Genomic DNA, 18657 nt, shown 5'->3' on the forward strand with positions numbered 1-18657 from the left:
TCCACTGACTTGCAGAGCATCATTGTTGAAGTGACTCATAGAACTCCTTTTTTATTCTTTTTGGTCAAGTCATGTTACAGTGTCTAGTTTCAATAGGAATGGGAAAGAACAATCCTATCGTATGCCACTATGAGCAGCCCTCATTTCTAAAAGAATGGCCTGGCCTCCCTCAAGCGTGATCACAGCTGCAAACCAATGGTCAGGAAAGGGAGTGACACATCATTCAACTTTTCACTTATTTTCATGACTTTCAGCAATCTAATTTCACAGGAAAAAAATTAGAAAAATATTCTTCAGCGCATGCAATACACATCCAAGTTCTTTCTTTAATATTACATCCCAATGTAGCAAACCGTCTCTGAATGGTGGTTTTCATAGCCTATTTAATATCCTAAGAATTATAATAATACTTTAAAAGTATCTAATGTTTTACCTGCTCCCCAAATTTTTAGACTTCTGCTCTTTGATGCCAATATTATATGGCTCATAACACATCTTACTGGTAGTCACAATTGCCTCTACAGGGCCCAGGCTGCTTAGTAAATCAGATGTAGTATCTGCATTCTCTTTAATTAAGGTTTCTATTTCTTGCTCTATTAAAGCACCATCAGTCCATGGAATCTTAAGTTTGAGAATCTGCTGACACTGTGTTGCTGAGTTAAGAAACTGCTACTGATGGAATAAAAACAGGGTCTTATAAGGGGAGAAAGACCGTGAACCCGAAATAGAGGCTCAGGGTTCAAGATCACATGTACAAAAGCAGAGGTAAGGGTGGACCTGCCTGGATGGTATGACCCCCAGAAATCTAGAGTAGGTGTTTCCAGAGAGAGCAATAATCATAACACGGACATGCCCATGTACACTTGGCTATAAGGTAAGGGGGCGCTTCCCCTTCTGAGGGCTGCAGCTTTTTCTGAAGTCAGACACGTTTTTGCTTAAGCAGGGAGGTGAGGAAATCATTTAGAAAAGAACAGGAAAGGCAGCCTGGGTGGCTCGGCGGTTTAACGCCACCTTCAGCCCAGGGTGTGATCCTGGAGTCCCATGTCAAGCTCCCTGCATGGAGCCTGCTTCTCCCTCTGCTTGTGTCTCTGCCTCTCTCTCTCTCTCTCTCTCTCTCTCTCTCTTTCTCTCTCTCTGTGTGTGTCTCATGAATAAATAAATAAAATCTAAAAAAAAAAAAGGGAAAAGAACAGGAAGATGTGTGCAAGGTTCTTGATTAGCACTCTCTGCATCTGTTGATCTTGAATTTCCTTCCTTCCTTCCTTCCTTCCTTCCTTCCTTCCTTCCTTCCTTCCTTCCTTCCTTCCTTCCTTCCTTCCTCCTTTCTTCTCTTCCTCATTTCTACTAACACTTCAAACATCCTCTATGTGCCAGACTCTGTTTTAGGGCCTGGGGACCAGCACTGAACACAACAAACTAAGCAACCGCCCTCTTGGAAATGTTACTATATATATATATATAGTAAATATATATTATATATAAATATAAATATATTTTATATATTTTATATATTTTATATATATAAATATTTTTATAATATTTATAAATATATATAAATATATATATATATTTGAGATAGGGAATGAAATAGAGCATAAGCAAATAACTATATGTTATAGTCTGCATGATACTAATTGTGAGAAAAAATAAACCAAGATATAGGGATAGAGATGATGGGGCTAGAAGCTGCTCTTGCAAAATGTGCATAATGAGAAATTAGGGAAGGATGCCTCTGTGGAGATGAGAGATGAACAGATACCTAAATGAAGCAATAAAATAACAATCGTGTAGATATTCCGGGGAAGAATGTTTCAGGCAGAGAAAATATCAAGGAGTAAAGTGGGAATGGTCTTTAGGTTCAAACAAGAGTAAAAAGTCAGGACACCTGCAGCCGAACAAGCAAGGATGTCATAGAAATAAGGGTGGGAGAGGTGCGACAAGAGCGTGTAGAGTTTATCATGTGTTCCAAGTGTGAGAAGACTTTGGAGAAGACTGAACAGAAGTGTGATACGATTTTCATCTGAAATGCTCTGTGGACAATAATCACAAAGATAGAAATAGATAATTCTGAAAAATACATGGTAGGTGCTCAATGAAAATTTCATTTTAAAAAAACTCAAATTATTTATTCCTTTCTCTGATTTTTGTCACTTATAGTGTGAAATAAATGATGCCTACTTGCCGCATGTGTGTGAATGGATTTCCAGCATTTGTCATTGTTTGGCTGCCTGTCCCTAGCCATCGCTTGATATTAGCACCTGATGCTCTTTTTGAGGGCAGTCATTCAGAGGGAAGGAGGGCAGACTGCAGCTTAGGGGGGGCAGTCAGAGCCCTCACCTGGTTCTGCAAGTTAAGAGCCACAGTGGCAGAGGCAGCTAGTCCAGGCCATTCCAAAGGGATGGCCAACATTCCAAAAGCATAGCCTCTAGAAACAACTGGTGGTGGCCTCCATTTCCAGGTCTTACTATGCATTCCCTGAAACATTTTAACAAATTTGCATTTTGCTTAAGATATTGTAGTAGACACTGTATGGCCCTAGCCATTTCCCTTCCTATTTCTTTTACCAGATCCGTGTATTCATCCCTCAATTTCTGTGTGACCAACACTAACTGATTGCCTGTGTGACGTTCCGAGGAATGCTTTGGACACTACAGCCACACTGGCAGCTGTTAGGAAGATCCAGAATGCCTGAGAATGGAACTGTACATCTTCCACTGCCCTGCGCCACACGCAGAGCTCATTCTCCATGACCAACTGGTGAGATGTGAGACAGCAGGGACCCAGTCCCTTTGCAAGGATGAGAGATTGATTCTGAGGTATAACCCATACTCCAGAGCTCCCTTCCTGACCAAGCTGAGTCTAGGACTTAGGGAAGTGCGGCCTTGTTGGATTCCTTCCCATGCCCCTCCATGTTTCAACTATCCCCTTATTGTTTTTTTTTTTCCTTGTCTTAGAAAAATAAAATTCGTTTTGTTTTGTGTTTTGTATATCTATGTCTGATAGGATATTTGAGATATAGTTATACCAAAAACTTCTTTGTTATTTGTCTCAAATTCAAACTTAACTGCATATCCTCTATTTTATCTGACAACCCAACCTGAAATTCTTTTATAAAAAATCACCAGCACCCACATTCTTTACTCAGGGTCTATCCTGGGAGAATCTCTTCTAAAACAGAGCTAAGGTCAGTGTCTCCTGTTTACAACCAGTGAACAGATTGAGGCAGATGTAATCTGATTCTAGAGTTAATAGTAAGGATATCTAACCTTTACTCTGCTATAACCACCTACCATGAAAGTAGATATTGTGTTGAATATTCTGTGTTGATCCCCCTAGATCCATTTTATACCCTCCTACTCCCTTCCCTATGCCCTGAGTAGCTTTATTTGCATTACGATCTCTTGGGGGTGGAAAGGTGAGAACAATGAGGAACCCTGAGTATGGCAGGAGATAGAGGTCCCCATGTTCATGTTTCTGATTCTTTCCATGAGTTGTGAATGCCTACACTCCCCTGCTTCTGCCTCAGCTCTTGTCGAGGGGCCTTGTCCTACAGCTACTGTTTGAGTGACTACTCCCTCCTCTTGAAACATCAAGCCCAGGGGTCATTGGCTTCTTGTGCCTAGCCTAGCCCAAGGAAGCTTCATACTAGGTGGCTTTAACCTTGCCACAGCCTTAGAAAGGCTCCTTCTTCAGTCACTCTTTTCCATGTGTCCTGTGGGGACTCCAACTAACACAAATACATGTATTAACAACAAACAAACCACCTACAGAGTATTATGAATTAGTCTCACCTTATTATGATGATTTTTTTAAGAATTATCTATTTATTTTAGCGAGAGAGAGAGACAGATAGTGCGAGTGAGAATGCATGGGGAGGAACAGAGGGAGAGGGTTAATGAAACTTTATCAATTCCTCGTTGAGCTTGGAGCCCAAAGAGGGATTTGATCTCATGACTGGAAGATCATGACTTGAGCCAAAGCCAAGAGTCAGACAATTAATTGGCTGTGCCCCTCAAAAGCCCCTAAATTATTTTTACCAATAATATTTGGGGCATCAATTTATATATCATTTTGAATTTAAGCAAATGTACTCTTTTTCTCTAGAGTATTTATAGTACTAATATGAACTCAGTCGGTTATTAGAAGCCTGAAATATCAGATTTATTTAGTAATGACAGGAGTTATGTAGAATGTTTTCTAAATATTGCATTGCCTCGATGGTCAGAAAATGGATTTTGCAGCCAGAAGAACATGTATTTGTATCCTGGACTTAATTGCTAATTGTATAAAACCTTAGTTACTCTACCTTTATGGATTTCTGTTTGACACCTGTAAAATAGAAGTAATTGAACCTACTTTGTAGGTTAACTGTGAAGGAGAAACTAAGAATGCATGCAAGGCTTCTAGCACAATATATTATTAATGGTATAGATTCAATAATCAATGGCCATTTGTAAACATTTACGTGTTTATCATTGGATTTAACCTGAAGTTCCTTCATTTCCATGATGGCAATACTTGGCAAGGTTTTATGAGAAGTACCGGCAATCTATATGCAAGGTATGGCTCCATAAAGGGCAGCCACCATTATCATTAGGGGAGGAGAGATGGAAAGCCATCCCAGGTACAGAGGAATGTACCATCCCCTTCCATCCTTCCTCTAGGTCTGTAACAGATTGCAAACATAACCACAGTAAAAAAAATGATATTCTTATGGGAGATTAGAAAAGTTTAAATAATGCCAAGTAAACAGAGTTTTTTGTGGTCTTTTGTTAGAAACTGGCCTTAATCTTCCTGACTGCTAAGAAGAGCCTCATCCTTTTTCCCCACTGGATTCTAAGTAACCTGTTTCTGGGTCCTGATAGTTGTAAGCCTGAGGCTATTGTGAGGCTAGTTCCTGCCAGAGGCACACATGTCACCTCCTCTAGATATGCTTCCAGGCTACCAAGGCAACCTGAGGCAGCTCCAGGGTGGCAGGAAATAGCACCAGGGATTCCTGAGCCAGGAGGCAGGGACACCGTCTTCTTAGAGCAGTGGTACAGTTATGTCAGTGATTAATGTATTTGGGGGTAAGAATCCAGGACAAGAGATATATTTAATATTTTACTCCTCAATGCTCAGACCATCTCTCCGTTCCTGTGTTAAATCTTTCATAATACAGCTTAAGAGGGAAATAGAAGCCTCAGGTATCCCTCCTTTCTCTTATCCTTCCCTGGCTCTGTCATCTTAGAAAAGATGGTTAGGCTCACTTTCCCGACAAACATGGGCTGCTCCTCATGTAGGTTTTATCTCTACCTCTCCTATGTCTTTTTGATCAATGCCCAATGTGCCTGCATGCCAACCCAATTGTCATCATCAATCCATGACTTTGAGAGACTGTCCCAGCACACAAATGTGAGCACACCTATCTTAACATTGACCTTATTTCTCCTCCATGAAATAGGCAACCGAGGACTTTTTTAAATAAACATATAGAGAGTCAGTTGCCTATCATAAGAGCTCTTCCTTGTGTTCAATTTCCTATGCCTGATACCCCTACCAAAATAGTATAGCTTCTACATCTGCCAGCAGTACATGAGCTTAGCCAGTACAAACTAAGGCTTCCCGCTGCTCTATCAGGCCAGCCATTTGTCACGATCATTACAGACTGTGCTAAAAAGTGTGTCCAACCTCTCTTCTCTATGTCACATCCTTTAAAACCTACAGTGCACCAAGAGACAGGTGTGCGAGACATACTCTCATCATTTCTTCAGGTGTGACATACAGTGAAATCGGCTGAGTGGTCTTTCTCGAGGCTTTGAATCAGGAAACAGAACAAGTCCTGGAAGTTCATTTGCGGTCATGCGTAGCTCACCAGGCTATAATCTTCGGAGAGATTTGGGTGTCAAATACTGAAAGCAGGAAGAGAATTAAGTACTCATTTCCTCTGAGTTTGTCCTTTTCATGTACTATTGGAAACTTAGGATGGCAACTCAAAACTAGTCTAGGACCCCAAGGTCGGGCCTGCGAATATCTCTGGCGTTTCCCTGCCATAGTCACCGTGAGAGCCAGCAGTGATCTGCAAATAAAGGCAAAGATGGACTGGAAGAAGGATCGGCTAAGAAAACTGAAATGACAAAGCACCTGGCTTTCCTGCAGACAAAACAGTTCATGGGAAGTAGGCAGGGACGGGCATTGGCCATGGAGCCAGGATCTGGGCTTGCTGCGGGGAATCAAATCATTTCCTGAAGCAAGGAAGTATCATATCCAAATGGAGAGGGCACAGATGTGCAGTCTTTGGTGGATAGTATGAGAGCCACTGCTCCCTCCCAATGCTGGTCTTCCTCTATAGTCAGCCTGGGCTGGGGACCTAGCTTAAGACATCCAACGAAATTGCCACTGGTGAGAAAGTGCCAGAATATGTTTTGTGATGCTCTCAGTATAGCAGAGAGCCAAGTCATGGAGAATTCAAATGTTGAAGAAAAGGACAGTTTGGAGTGGGAGCAGGTGTCATCTTCCTTGAGCACCCATGTCATGCAGTGCCAGCGTCTCCCATTTAGAGGAGGTAGGGACTCACCAAAGGACTCCTGTCTTCCTCAGGATGCAGGCATCCATAAATCAAGTGTGCCCGTGTTCACTGCAAGTTCACAGATGAGGCTTCTTGAGTGCCAGCAGGGATTGAAGAGGGTACTGAATGAGTTGAATATCACCACCTGTCTTTGATGTTTCTTTTCACACAGCAAAAGTCAAGTTTCCGAAAAAAAACTAGTAGGTAAGGAACCAAGGAGCCACTTTGCCAACTTCTAAGCTAAAGGGAAAGTCAAGTCTTAGAGGATAGTCACGGCATATCACTTGGGAAGCGGGGCCCAAACTCACCATATCAGAGAAGTATTCCTGGGTCCGCATGTACCAGGGGAGGGGCTGATCTCCCTGAAGAGCATGTGTGGGTGAAAACCCATCCCTTGAATTCTAGTGGAGATACAGCAGGCTGTCCTGAGCCCTGCCAGCTTCCTCACCCCCAGGCTTCCCTCTGAACCTCTGGGCCTCCTTCTCCAGGGCCAGATCCCTGTGTCACCTGGATTTGATCTGGCCCACATTTTTTTGTTTTGTCTTTGTTTTTTATTTAAATTGCACATAAGTGTTAGTTTTGTATGGTCTGTGCAGTTCCACCAAAGGTAGAAGAGTGGCTGTGACAGGCACTATTTCTGCTTCATATACCTTCTTAACACCCCAACTGCTATTGTTAGTGAAATTGTGTGCCTAACACTAAGTCTCCATTCCCCTCTTCCAGGAAGCCTTCCCTTTCCACCCTTAATATGAACTGGGTGCTCTTGTTATGAAGTCCCACTAAGAAACATTCCTATTTCCATCATGGCTCTTATTAGAGTACATCTAAAAACAGGAGTGGTTGTTACCAATACAACTGTGGTGCTTTCACATATACTTGCTCTTTTTATCTCATATATATATATATATATATATATATATATATATATTAGATACACAATACATATATTCAGAATCCTCAGATAGAGATGGTTAAAGAATGGAAGACTGTTGACTTAGAAAAGTTAAACTACTTGTTAACATAATAATTCCATAATGCATTATTTCATAACTGAGAATCCTATTATATTTTTTTCTAATTTCATGCACTATATTTTTGACTGGACCATGCACTCCCTGGGGGCAGAGCTTTCCATCTTCTTTTAAATTATTAAGTCTCCAGAGTCCCGAAGTGTCCTGCAAATGGTAGATGCACCATAAATCTATTATATAAACAAATGGAAATATTGAAGGGCTTTGGGGTGAGGAAATACATATATTTGCTTTCCGAAATGCAGAGCTAGCACCCCTGAGTGGTACTTGGAAGGAAGGGGACTTGAATTGGTTTGGGAGAGAATAAAACAACTGAAGTGGGACAAGCATCTGATGGACCATTTAGTGGGAGTCATGAGTGTCGAGGTTCTTTGCCATTTGAGAACCCTCTTCAAAGATAAACTCTTCCTTTGAGGCCATGTGGATTGGCTCTCTCACCACAGCAAGTGCCTGGCACTATATCAAAAGGAGATTTATTAAATTTAACAGACCAGAATATTATTACATAAAGAATATTGCCCCTGAGCTGCAATCAAATCACTCAGCTGTCTGTTGGTTTCTCTCATTTTCTGAACACTTCATCCTTTCTCTCACCGCTACTTGGTCAGAACCAGTCTGGGTCTGGCCTCTGTGTGGGGAACAGCCACCTGTAGCTTTGAGCTTCTGATCTCCACTGGATGGAAAGTACTACCATGTTTGTTGCTTGCTGGTTGTTTGGTATTGATTTGCTGGTTACTTTTTGGAACAAATTTCGGTTTGGAATGCCAATGAAGGTAAGGATGGTCATTAAGTAACCCCTGATCTTCCTCCTGCTATACCACTGTTTGCTGGTAGAAGCAATTTCTGCAGGTTTATGTACAATGACTTACATTTCAGAAGAGCTCCATGAAGTTGGCTGCCTATCTTGATGGTGGCATGGTGCATTTGTGCGATGCAGCAGCCAATGACCTAAGCATGCTGCCTAAGTCAGCTCTTTGGCCCAACTTGGCTCCACATGTGAGTCAAACACATTGAGACACCTGCAAGTCAAAGCCCAAATGATGATTCATTTTTAGGTAGGTTTTAAGCCCAAATTCCAATTGGAACTTGAGGAAGCTGTCATAGATGTACATGAAGTAAAAATCTCACTATTTTATGGACTCTCTATGAATTTGATTCCATTTAACCTCAGCACCCAAAGCCATACTCTTGGTTGCTTTAAAGATTTATTTCTCTTTCTAGACTTATCCAAAGCTTTGAATGTATCCCACTGCTACTGAACAACATCCATTAGATCCTGGAATCCCTCCCTCCCACACTCTGCTATGGCTTTTTTGAACTTTTATATAGTGTAAAAACTAATTAGAACAACCAGACAAAGACACATAAATATTTTTAAAGAATTGTTATTAATGGCAGCCTTCTGTTGCTTCACTAGAACAAGACCAGTCACAAGGGGAAGATTCTGATTAAAGAGTATAAAAATATTTCTACTTTTCTCCAATGGAACTTGTCACAATACACCCCCAGGATCAACCATTCCCCACACAATGACTCCACCCCTCATGACAAAGCAGTAGACACATAACAAGGAAAAAATGTGTAGGCTACCATTTAGTCTTCATGTAACCTATGGGTTTTTCTAACATTAAACATTTACCCACAAGCCTTAGAAGGAGATTTTGAGGACCCATGCTTTGGGGTTTTTTCATCTCTTCTCTCACCTAAGATATCTCTACCGTTTTTCTTTACAGCTAAAATTCATAGATCAGAGAAGAGCCCACATATAATAAACCCTATGTTTCAAGTAGTAAAATAATAAAAGAAATTCAATTAAGATTACCAGAGAATGAATTAATACATGCCAAGCAGCAAAAATAATGTTAGCTAGTATGGTTAACATCCCTCCTTCTGAATTTTCATATCTACTAAATCCTGTGAAAACTAGGACTCTCTCCTGGCTGACCTATTGCCAGAAGAAGCCAGAGATTCTACAGATCCCATCAGATCACACCAGGCACCGGAGCTGATACCGGTGGCTCTTTCCAGCACAGTGGAGCTCCTCCTGAAGCCCGATCCTTACCAAAATGGATGCTGAAAAAGATAGTAGAGCTAGAAGATGGTGGGACAGAACTTCTGGGTCCACCAATGAGCCAATGTCTAAAATCCAGAAGGTAGGTGGAGCCAAACAATTTTGGGGAAAAAGCCTAATTATGGGACTTTGAAATTCTTTGTGCTTTTCAGCATATATTGCCCTGCTTCCCTGAAAATCCCTTCTATTTATTGGCATAACAAGCCACCTTGATATTTACTCACATAAAACTATAGCGACATTCATTTTCTCTCATGAAACTACAGTTTAAACAAGGATTGGCAGGGGTAAGCTTCAGCTGGGCAGGAGTAGCTCTAGAAGAGATGAGACTCCTCCAGACTGGCTCTTCAAGTGGGTTCTCTAGCATGGTGGTTTCAGGACAGGTGGCCTTTTAACATGGCAGCTTGGAGCTCTAAACCACATGGCAAAGGAGAGTAAGAAAGACAGGGAGAGACAAGTAGAAAATATATCCCCTTTCTAATCTAGCCTTGGAAGTCACACTGCATTGCTTTTGCCCATTTTATTCATTATTAAGAGTCACAAAGACCAGCCCATATTCATGAGTAAAGGAAATACCCTTCACTTTTTATAGGCAAACCATCAGAGAATTTAGAGGTGCATTTTAAAACCACCACACCAGGACACATGGGTGGCTTAGTGGTTTAGCACCTGCCTTGAGTCCAGGGAGTCATCCTGGGGTCCTGGGATCAAGTCCCACATCGGGCTCCCTGCCTGGAGCCTGCTTCTCCCTCTGCCTGTGTCTCTGCTTTTCTCTGTGTGTGTCTCTCATGAATAAATAAATAAAATCTTTAAAAAATAAAAGATTAAAAAAAATAAAACCACCACACCTTGAATCTTAATATGTTAAGATTTTTTTTTTTAAATTTCATCTATTTATTCATTAGAGACACAGAGAGAGAGGCAGAGACACAGGCAGAGGGAGAAGCTGGCCTCATGCAGGAGCCCCACGTGGGACTCGATCCCAGGTCTCCAGATCAGGCCCTGGGCCGAAGGCAGCACTAAACCGCTGAGCCACCTGGGCTGCCCAAGATTCTATGAGTCATACCACTTCTGTGTATCTTTGCATGGTCTTTGTTTGAACAGAGCCTCAGAACCTATTCTTTCATTGTATGATTTTTAATTTGTATACCTTTTGGCAATCATCTGTATAGGTAGGGTTTTGCTGTGTTAGAAAATGTGTGTCCCTCTAGCAGTATGTGCAGGAGTCCTACTACTAAGATAATTGAGGGGTCATGTTACAAAGAAGAAAGCAAATAAATATTAGGAGATTATATTGTGGCACCATTTAGTACACTTGTTAATTGAAAACTTGAAAATGTAGGACAATGTATGCCTAACTCAAACATAAGTAATCTTAAGATGGGTATTTTAACAGAATGGTCTCCATTTTAGAACCCTTGCAAGGACTAATCCTTAGATGCCAGCAGAATAACAAAAACAATGGGATACACATAGAACACACTCAAAAGACTGCTGTTTGTAGGATGTTACCTTCCTATCAAGAGGCCATCATACATAATATAGCAACTAATATTTGTTGAGTACTTCCTATAAGGCAGTCATTTGTACATAGGAAGAACTCAACAAATATTTTTTGAATAAAAAGAAACACAAGACAAAGCAAATAAAATAAACAGTGCCATCTTCTTTTGACCTTCCTGGAACTTCCTGGAGCCTCATCAGACTGGGTTAAAAGCAAAGTACGGAGCTCTCGGAGCAATTCTGTGTGGGAGATAGACAGCCTCCACAAGGAAATATAAAAGAGGCTGAATAGAGGCATGTACAAAATTTCATAGTAGAGAGAAGTGACAGGGAGACACCTGCCTGTGGTTGCCAGGGAAGACCATTTTATAAAGGACAAATGAAGCAAAGAAAAGACAAAATTTCCCCTGTGTCTCAGAACCAGCTGATTCTGGGGGACTCAGGATTAACCCAGATAGTATGATTCAAGCCATTCATGAGTGAGTAATCCCTACTGTAGAGTACTATCACTCTATGGATGCCCAAATTGGTCTGCTGGATGCCAGAAGAAAATATTAAAATTTTCATTTATATTTTTCTCAGTTTTAAAAATTAAAATATTTAATACATTCATATATGTGAATACATATAGCAATACCTTAAGATATATGTAATTTTAATTTAAATACATATACCTCCAGCATGATGCATGTTCATCGTTTTAAGCTTGCATGTATTTAAATTTTTTTAATGGTAACTGAATTAAGCCATAATTGCATGCCCTATGGTGTCTCAAAGTGTGAACCAATTGCTACAGCCTTAAATCAAGAACACAAAAATAAAAGCAACACTTCTCTGAGTTGGAATAAATGTTCAATTACTTTGAGTAGCTTTCAAATCAATAGTCAAGAGGCATCATTATTTCAAAAGCTATTAGTTCCTATAGATTAAATTGTATCTAACACTCACCACCCCCAACCCCATTAAAATACCAGCACATTTTATGCCATTCTCTCAGCTTTCTTGGGGGCTCCATTAGCACCATGAGAAACTCAACGCTGTGAATTGGCAAGTAATTAAATGGAGCATATGATGAGCTTCTGAAGCCCTGCTTCTATTTGGAGGAAACCCAAGTGTCTTACCTGAGTCAAGTGTCTAAGGATTTTCATCATCTGAAGACCTGAGTCTCAGCACAGGGCAGATTGCGTTATATTGCTGATGGGGAAAATAACAGGAAATGTTCCTTTCAAGAGGGACAAAGTGAAGTCCCCTGGCAAGGCTAAGCCTTCGCAGCTGGTTAGAGCCAAGTCAATGCACTTTCTTTCAAGAAACTGCTACTAAGCACTTATAATGTGTCAGCCTCTGTAGAAAGTAAAGTTATTTCTTATTTGACAAATATCCTGCCCTGAGGGCCTCATATTCTAGTAGAACAGACATATAAACAGATACATTCATAATGCTGTCATAAACCCGCGAATGAATCAGTGCACAAGGTGTATAACTTTGCTCCAATTCTTCAAACTTGACCTACACATTTCCCAAAACTGTCCCACTGTGCTGGCATATAAATACCACCAGAGGACCACAGGAACTGTTTTGTATGATTGCCTCAGATCATTCAGCATTTGCTCTATAGTTTTCATTGAAAAAAAATTCAATTTCAATTGAAAAATACATGTAAAATTACAGAGAATAATATGACACTAGTCCTTGTCTACATCTCCAAAAATCAATCACTGTTAGAATCTAGTCATTGTCTATTTTTATGTTAAAGAAAAGTAAGTTTCATAAAAATGATGCATGATTATAAAAAAGTTTACATGCATAAGAACAAAGGCAACAAAATATCACTGCCAGGCTCACTACCTGAAGGTAACCATCAGAAGCACTAGGCGCCAGCATGGTTAGCGCCTTTCAGTAAGTCCACACCAATATGGAGGCACATGTGTGGGTATGATGAAAGAGAGCAATATTTTATAAAGTTGGGATTATTCTACTCCATACTACCTTGTTTGTGTCCCTCAGTCACCAATTAATTCATGTTCCTTTCCTTGTCTGATTTTTGTTTCTAAATAATTTAGAAATAACTGGTCTGTATTTTGTTTACTCCCTCAGGAATTTTGTAGGAGATTTGTTATATATTTTCAGTTTTCTACTTCATTTGTCCTTTACCTGATTTTCCTGGCTTTTATCTATGTAATATTTCTCTTTCTCTCTCTTCATATACATATCATGTACGCCTTCTAGTTTGGGTTAATTGATGTGGCTCCTTTTACTTGGCAGTTTATAGATTTCTCTTTAGCTTATGCCATTCATTCTTTAATATCGACTGGATAACTCTAATGAACTGAGCACTGTGCTCTAAGTCCTGTTTCCTGCTCTCCATGGGGAAGAACAGTAAACAAGTAAACAGAAAAACAAATTTAATACAAGTACATATGAAGGAAGCAAACAACGGACTAAGGAGAGAACTGAGTAGAGAATTCTCTGAGGTATTTTAGATAAGGTGAGCAGGAGCTGCTTCCCTGTAGAATGAGTTAACCCACAACTTAAAGAATGACAAGCCCAGCACTAGGATAGCACCCAACATATAGTAGCTATTTAAGAATATGTGTTGAATGAATGAGTACATTAATATGAATGTTACAGAGAAGAACATTTAAGAAGAGGGGGATCTAAGTGCCCAGACCATTTCAAAATATCTGGGCTCAGATATTTTTTTAATTCACTCTCCTTTCTAGTTTTGAAATATAATTAAGATGATAATGATAAAGACTCCTATTATCTTTATAGCTATCATGTACCAACACTGTAGAACAGGTACTAGATCAATCACTTTATATCAGTATCTCAATTAACTTTCACAAAATCATAAAGTAATAATTTGTGTGTGTGAAGCATTAAGTTTTTCTTTTTCCACGTCAGGAAACTGCAGCTTAAAGTTTAATTGAATTAGCTAAAGCTACTAAGCCATGGGACAGGACTTGAAACTGAATGCAGGCCCATCCTTCTGCAAGTCAAGAATCTACATCTGGAGTGCTCTTATGTGATCCACCGTTGTGTCGGTCTAAATACCATGGAGAATAGCAGGTGTGAGTAATCTCTACACCCCTTCAAGATTGGGATAAGACTTTTGATCAAAGTTAGTGAGGTAGGGTAGGTTAGAGACCCCATTAATGGGGCCAATTATACCTGGATTCAAATTCAGATCCAGGTATTGGCTGGGTATATAACCTTAAGCAAATAACCCAAAGTCACTTGGGTTTCAACACCTCCATCACGGAGATAATAGCACACTAATTCTCAGGATTAAGTGACACAATGCTAGCATATCACTGAGCACTGCACTCCACAGAGGGTGATGGTTCAAATGTAGGGGGTCAAGTGACCCCGGGCAAGGAATCAATGGCCTGCATACAGAGAAGGGGTCTGGGTAACCTCTTAGAAGAAGTGACAGATGAGCTGGGATTTGAAGGACAGATGGTAAAAATATTCCGGTAGAGGGAATGCTGTGCACAAAGACAGGGCATAAATTCATTATCTGAAAACTGCATATTGACATTCAGTTCCTCTACATTTCCTTACAGCAACGTGTGGGCCCAGGAACACTGTTTTCACTTACAGAGATTCAGATGGTCCTCCCGAAACAGTGTTCATGATGACAAGGATTATAATGAAAACACGCCCAGAAAAGAAGGAAAAGGATCTCCTCGAATCCTTGCTTACTTCATTTTCTAAACCAACTGGGCTTGGAAAGATTTATTTTTGGCTATTTTTTTCTAAGTGCCAAAATGTCTTCCTACATTTATTGTCCAGAGTGTAAGTCCTCCTAGGCAGGGAGTTTTCAAGATTATGATATTCACTGAATGCTGAATGCTAACAATTGCATTCTTCCTTTCTCAGTATTTAGAGATCCAGCTGGGCCCAGAGCCCTAAGCATGAAGCTATCATACAGAAGCTGGGTTGGGTGGTATTTCCAGAAAGGAGTGCCAGCTGAAGTATTGAAAGCGTCTGTGAAGAATCCTGGTGCTTTGCTATTTCCAGCTGAATTTAGCAGCCTTGAGAAATTAGAGGAGATTTCATTAGCATTTTATTCCTCTATGTTCACCAGCACCATTTGGTAGGAATGAAATTTAAGTCTTGCCAGCTTTTATCTTTGTTAGAATCATTAACCACTTTCATATGGGTGAAATTATTAAAAAGGAAAAGGAGTAACTCTTGCAGACAGCCTCATGGGCATCACCATATTGCTCATCCTCCCGGTGGTGAAAGCAAGAGTTACTGCTGTCCCTGTTTGCAAAGAGATTGAAAGCACATAGAGGTGAAGCAGCTTGCCTGAAGGCACACAGCTAAAAAGTTACCATGACTGAATACTAGCTTTCCCTAAAAATTAAAGCCCAGTTTCAAAACAAGTCATCATAGATTGGCTCCAGTTAGATCATTAAATATGTGGTCTTTATTTCTAACAAATTCTATCCAACACACATACAGACAAATGCATTGATAGATAAAAAAAAAATATATAGAAGCTCATTCATTGTTTGGTTTTTTGTTTTGTTTTGTTTTGTTTTTTGGGGTTTTTTTTGGTACACATTACACCATCATGCATAACAGAATCTGGAATAGCACGCATTAAAAATTGCACGCATTTTTGAAGGAAAAGAGAAGAATATAAAGGCTAAAATCTATTGTTTAAATAATGGTAGCTGGGGCAAGGAAATCAATTATTCAAAAACTCTAGTACATGGGAAATGACTAAAACGCATTAACTTTATTTGAGAGCATTCTGGTATTCAGAGTAAAAACAGAAGCAAATTGCATTTTACCACTCATTATTTAATAAAAAATTGAGCATCGGTTTGCCAGGAAAGATGAATGCGTTTGGAGTTCCTACTTTATAACATTTGGTGTGGATTTGTACAAGATTATTATGCAATCCATCGTGCGCTGCTGGGAGCAGCAGTGATTCCCAGCATTTACAAATCACATGCATTACCTCCAGTTGCATTATGATAGCCTCCCAATTGTGCTATCTGATTGGAGGAAGCTCTGTTTGAAGGCCAAACAAATCTCTCCACCCTTGTTTCTAACAGTCACTTCAGATGAATTTGCAGCCATCTCCCCTGACACAGCCTCACCTCCACCACCAGGTCCTCTGGTGTATGCTATCACGCTTGTCCTACATTTCCTCTGCACACATCTGCCATGATTCTGTTAAGATTCGCCTCTTTGCCTGCTTTTATGATTTCCCTCCTACCTTTTCTCAGTATAAGCCTGACATGACTTCAAGTCTGGTTAGTTTATGATGGGACCAAAAGGAATCAATCACCCTCCTTCCAAAGTCAAAACTTCTAATGATTGTGTTGGATGATAGCCACCTGCCCATATCCTGGTAGGTCTCACCAGATATGGGTGTACGTTTCACAGAACAGCGCATGGAGCTAATACTTTTTTTGAACTTTTCCCAGTAATGCCACCCATGAGTGTGATGTCAGTGGAGGCCAGCAGTGAGTAGGTGGATGCGGGTGTGAAGTCAAGCAGACAGGACTCTGACGGTTACAAGAGGTCACATTTCCTCCTAGAGGAGGAGGTGTCTTAGAGTGGAGAGCAAGCCTCCTACCTTTCAACTTGGCTGGTTATATCAGTCTCTTGTTCAATATGCTTGTATGTCCCTTTCTCTAAGGGTAAACACCAAAATGCTCACACAACATGGAAACTCTAGCATAACTTGCACTCTCTTCCTTTATAGCCCTATGTTCCCCCTTCTCCCTTTCTGCTCAGCCACAGTAGCTCTATTTTATTTTCCTTCAAAATGCAATGCATCCTGCTGCCTCAGGGGCTTTGCACAAGCTGCTGCTGCTCTGAGTCCTTGGTGAGATTCTCTATTTCATCCAGGTTTCAGGTCTCAAGAATCACCTCCAGCATCACTTCTTTAAGGAAATTGTGCCAACCCAACAAGGTCCTGCCTCACCTTACATTCTCTCTTAGCATTCTGTATCTTTGTAGCATTCATCATCAATTATAATCATATATTATTTGGATAGCTGTTTTTCAGTTACTGCTTTCCCCAGCACTCCAAACTTCAGGAAGCTAGAGTTTATGTTTCTTTTAAACTTAACATTTTATCCCTGGAAACTAGTATAAAAAAGACACTTAAAAATGTTTTGTTGTTGTTGTTGTTGTTGTTTTTTAATAAATAATAGAGGTGCTTGTGTGGTTCAGTTGGTTGAGGTCATGATCCCAGGGTCATGGGATCAAGCCCTATTGGGCTTCCTGGTCATCCTGGAAGCCTGCTTCTCCCTCTCCCTCTGCCGCTCACCCTGCTTATGCTCTCTATCTCTGTCAAATAAATAAATAAAAATAAATAATTAAAATAAATAAATGAATAAGTGAAGTCACTCCTAAGAGGACAATATTAGAAGTTATTAAGGGTTCAGGTGAACTGACACACGTGGAGACCCCTTGGAAAGATGCAAAATCCCAATCATAATAACAAATCAAGTTCTGGATCTTCCCCTTAATTGATTAATTAATTCATTTTTTAAAGATTATTTATTTATATGTTTATTTATTTATTTATTTGCGGGAGAGCAAGAGCACAAGCCGAGAGGAGAGTCAGGGGGAGAGGGAGAAGCAGACTCCCCACTAAGCAGGGTGCCCAACTCAGGGCTCCATACAAGGACCCCAAGATCATGACCTGAGCTGAAGACAGACCCTTAACAGACTAAGCCACCCAGGTGGCCTTGGATCTTTCACTAATTTAAATAAGTGAATACTCCCATGCCATCATCTTAAAGTCTATGTTAAAATGTCAGGATCATTAAATAGCACCACTCCTTTCACACATAGGCATTCAATAAACATTCATTGAATGCTAAGTGAATGAATGTATGAAAATCTACTAAAATATCTATAATAAGAGATGAAGGTCAGGGATATACTGATGATGCTAATGGAACATGGTAGAGGAAGAAAACAAAAAATGAAATGGAGAGGGAAGAAAGATCATATTAACAGAGAAAACACTGCAGTGTTTCCTTATTCCTTTATTAGAGGATATGGACTTTAATGGCAGACTTCAGAACCCAAGAATCTCAGCAAGGAGCTTAAAATATATGTGATTGGGATGTTTCCCAAACTTGAAATCTTAATGGAGAGAAAGAAAAGTTTCCAGATTTCCTCTTAGATATCTCACTTGCAATTTCAGCATGATCTAGGGATTCTGTATTATTGACCTTGGCCCAAGGTTACTTTGATGATGGGCCATCTTGGAAAATGCCTGTTTGGAAGATGATTGTCTTGGGATAGGACTGAGCCCTGTAGCCACCTAGATGAGGTGGGTGTCTGCAAATGGGAATGTGGGCAGCATGTGTCCATCTGGTGTCCATATGGAGAGATTGATTTGAAAGTCCTCGAGGTGTCCAGATGTAAAGCAGAGTCCATTCAAATGCCTACATTACATGCTCAATTCTATATGACTGAATGTTCAACATTGGGAAGTTATAAAAATTATTCTGAACACCTAT

General features: G+C 40.2%; 2 long non-coding RNA genes across 4 annotated transcripts in view; one reads left to right on the forward strand and one right to left on the reverse strand.

Moving 5' to 3' along the window:
* Positions 1 to 2936, forward strand: part of LOC140603887 (uncharacterized) — a 28202-nt gene extending 25266 nt beyond the window's left edge. The window contains exon 7 of one of the 3 annotated variants that reach the window (XR_012006884.1): positions 2568 to 2936. This is a non-coding gene — a long non-coding RNA (uncharacterized lncRNA). The remainder of the gene's footprint in view (positions 1 to 2567) is intronic. The other 2 variants (XR_012006888.1, XR_012006889.1) reach the window with 2 other exon arrangements.
* Positions 1 to 18657, reverse strand: part of LOC140603888 (uncharacterized) — a 37116-nt gene that overhangs the window by 3008 nt on the left and 15451 nt on the right. The window contains exon 2 of the long non-coding RNA XR_012006890.1: positions 8448 to 8597. This is a non-coding gene — a long non-coding RNA (uncharacterized lncRNA). The remainder of the gene's footprint in view (positions 1 to 8447; positions 8598 to 18657) is intronic.

Source organism: Canis lupus, chromosome 14, assembly GCF_048164855.1.
Source record: "Canis lupus baileyi chromosome 14, mCanLup2.hap1, whole genome shotgun sequence".
Lineage (NCBI taxonomy): Eukaryota > Metazoa > Chordata > Mammalia > Carnivora > Canidae > Canis > Canis lupus.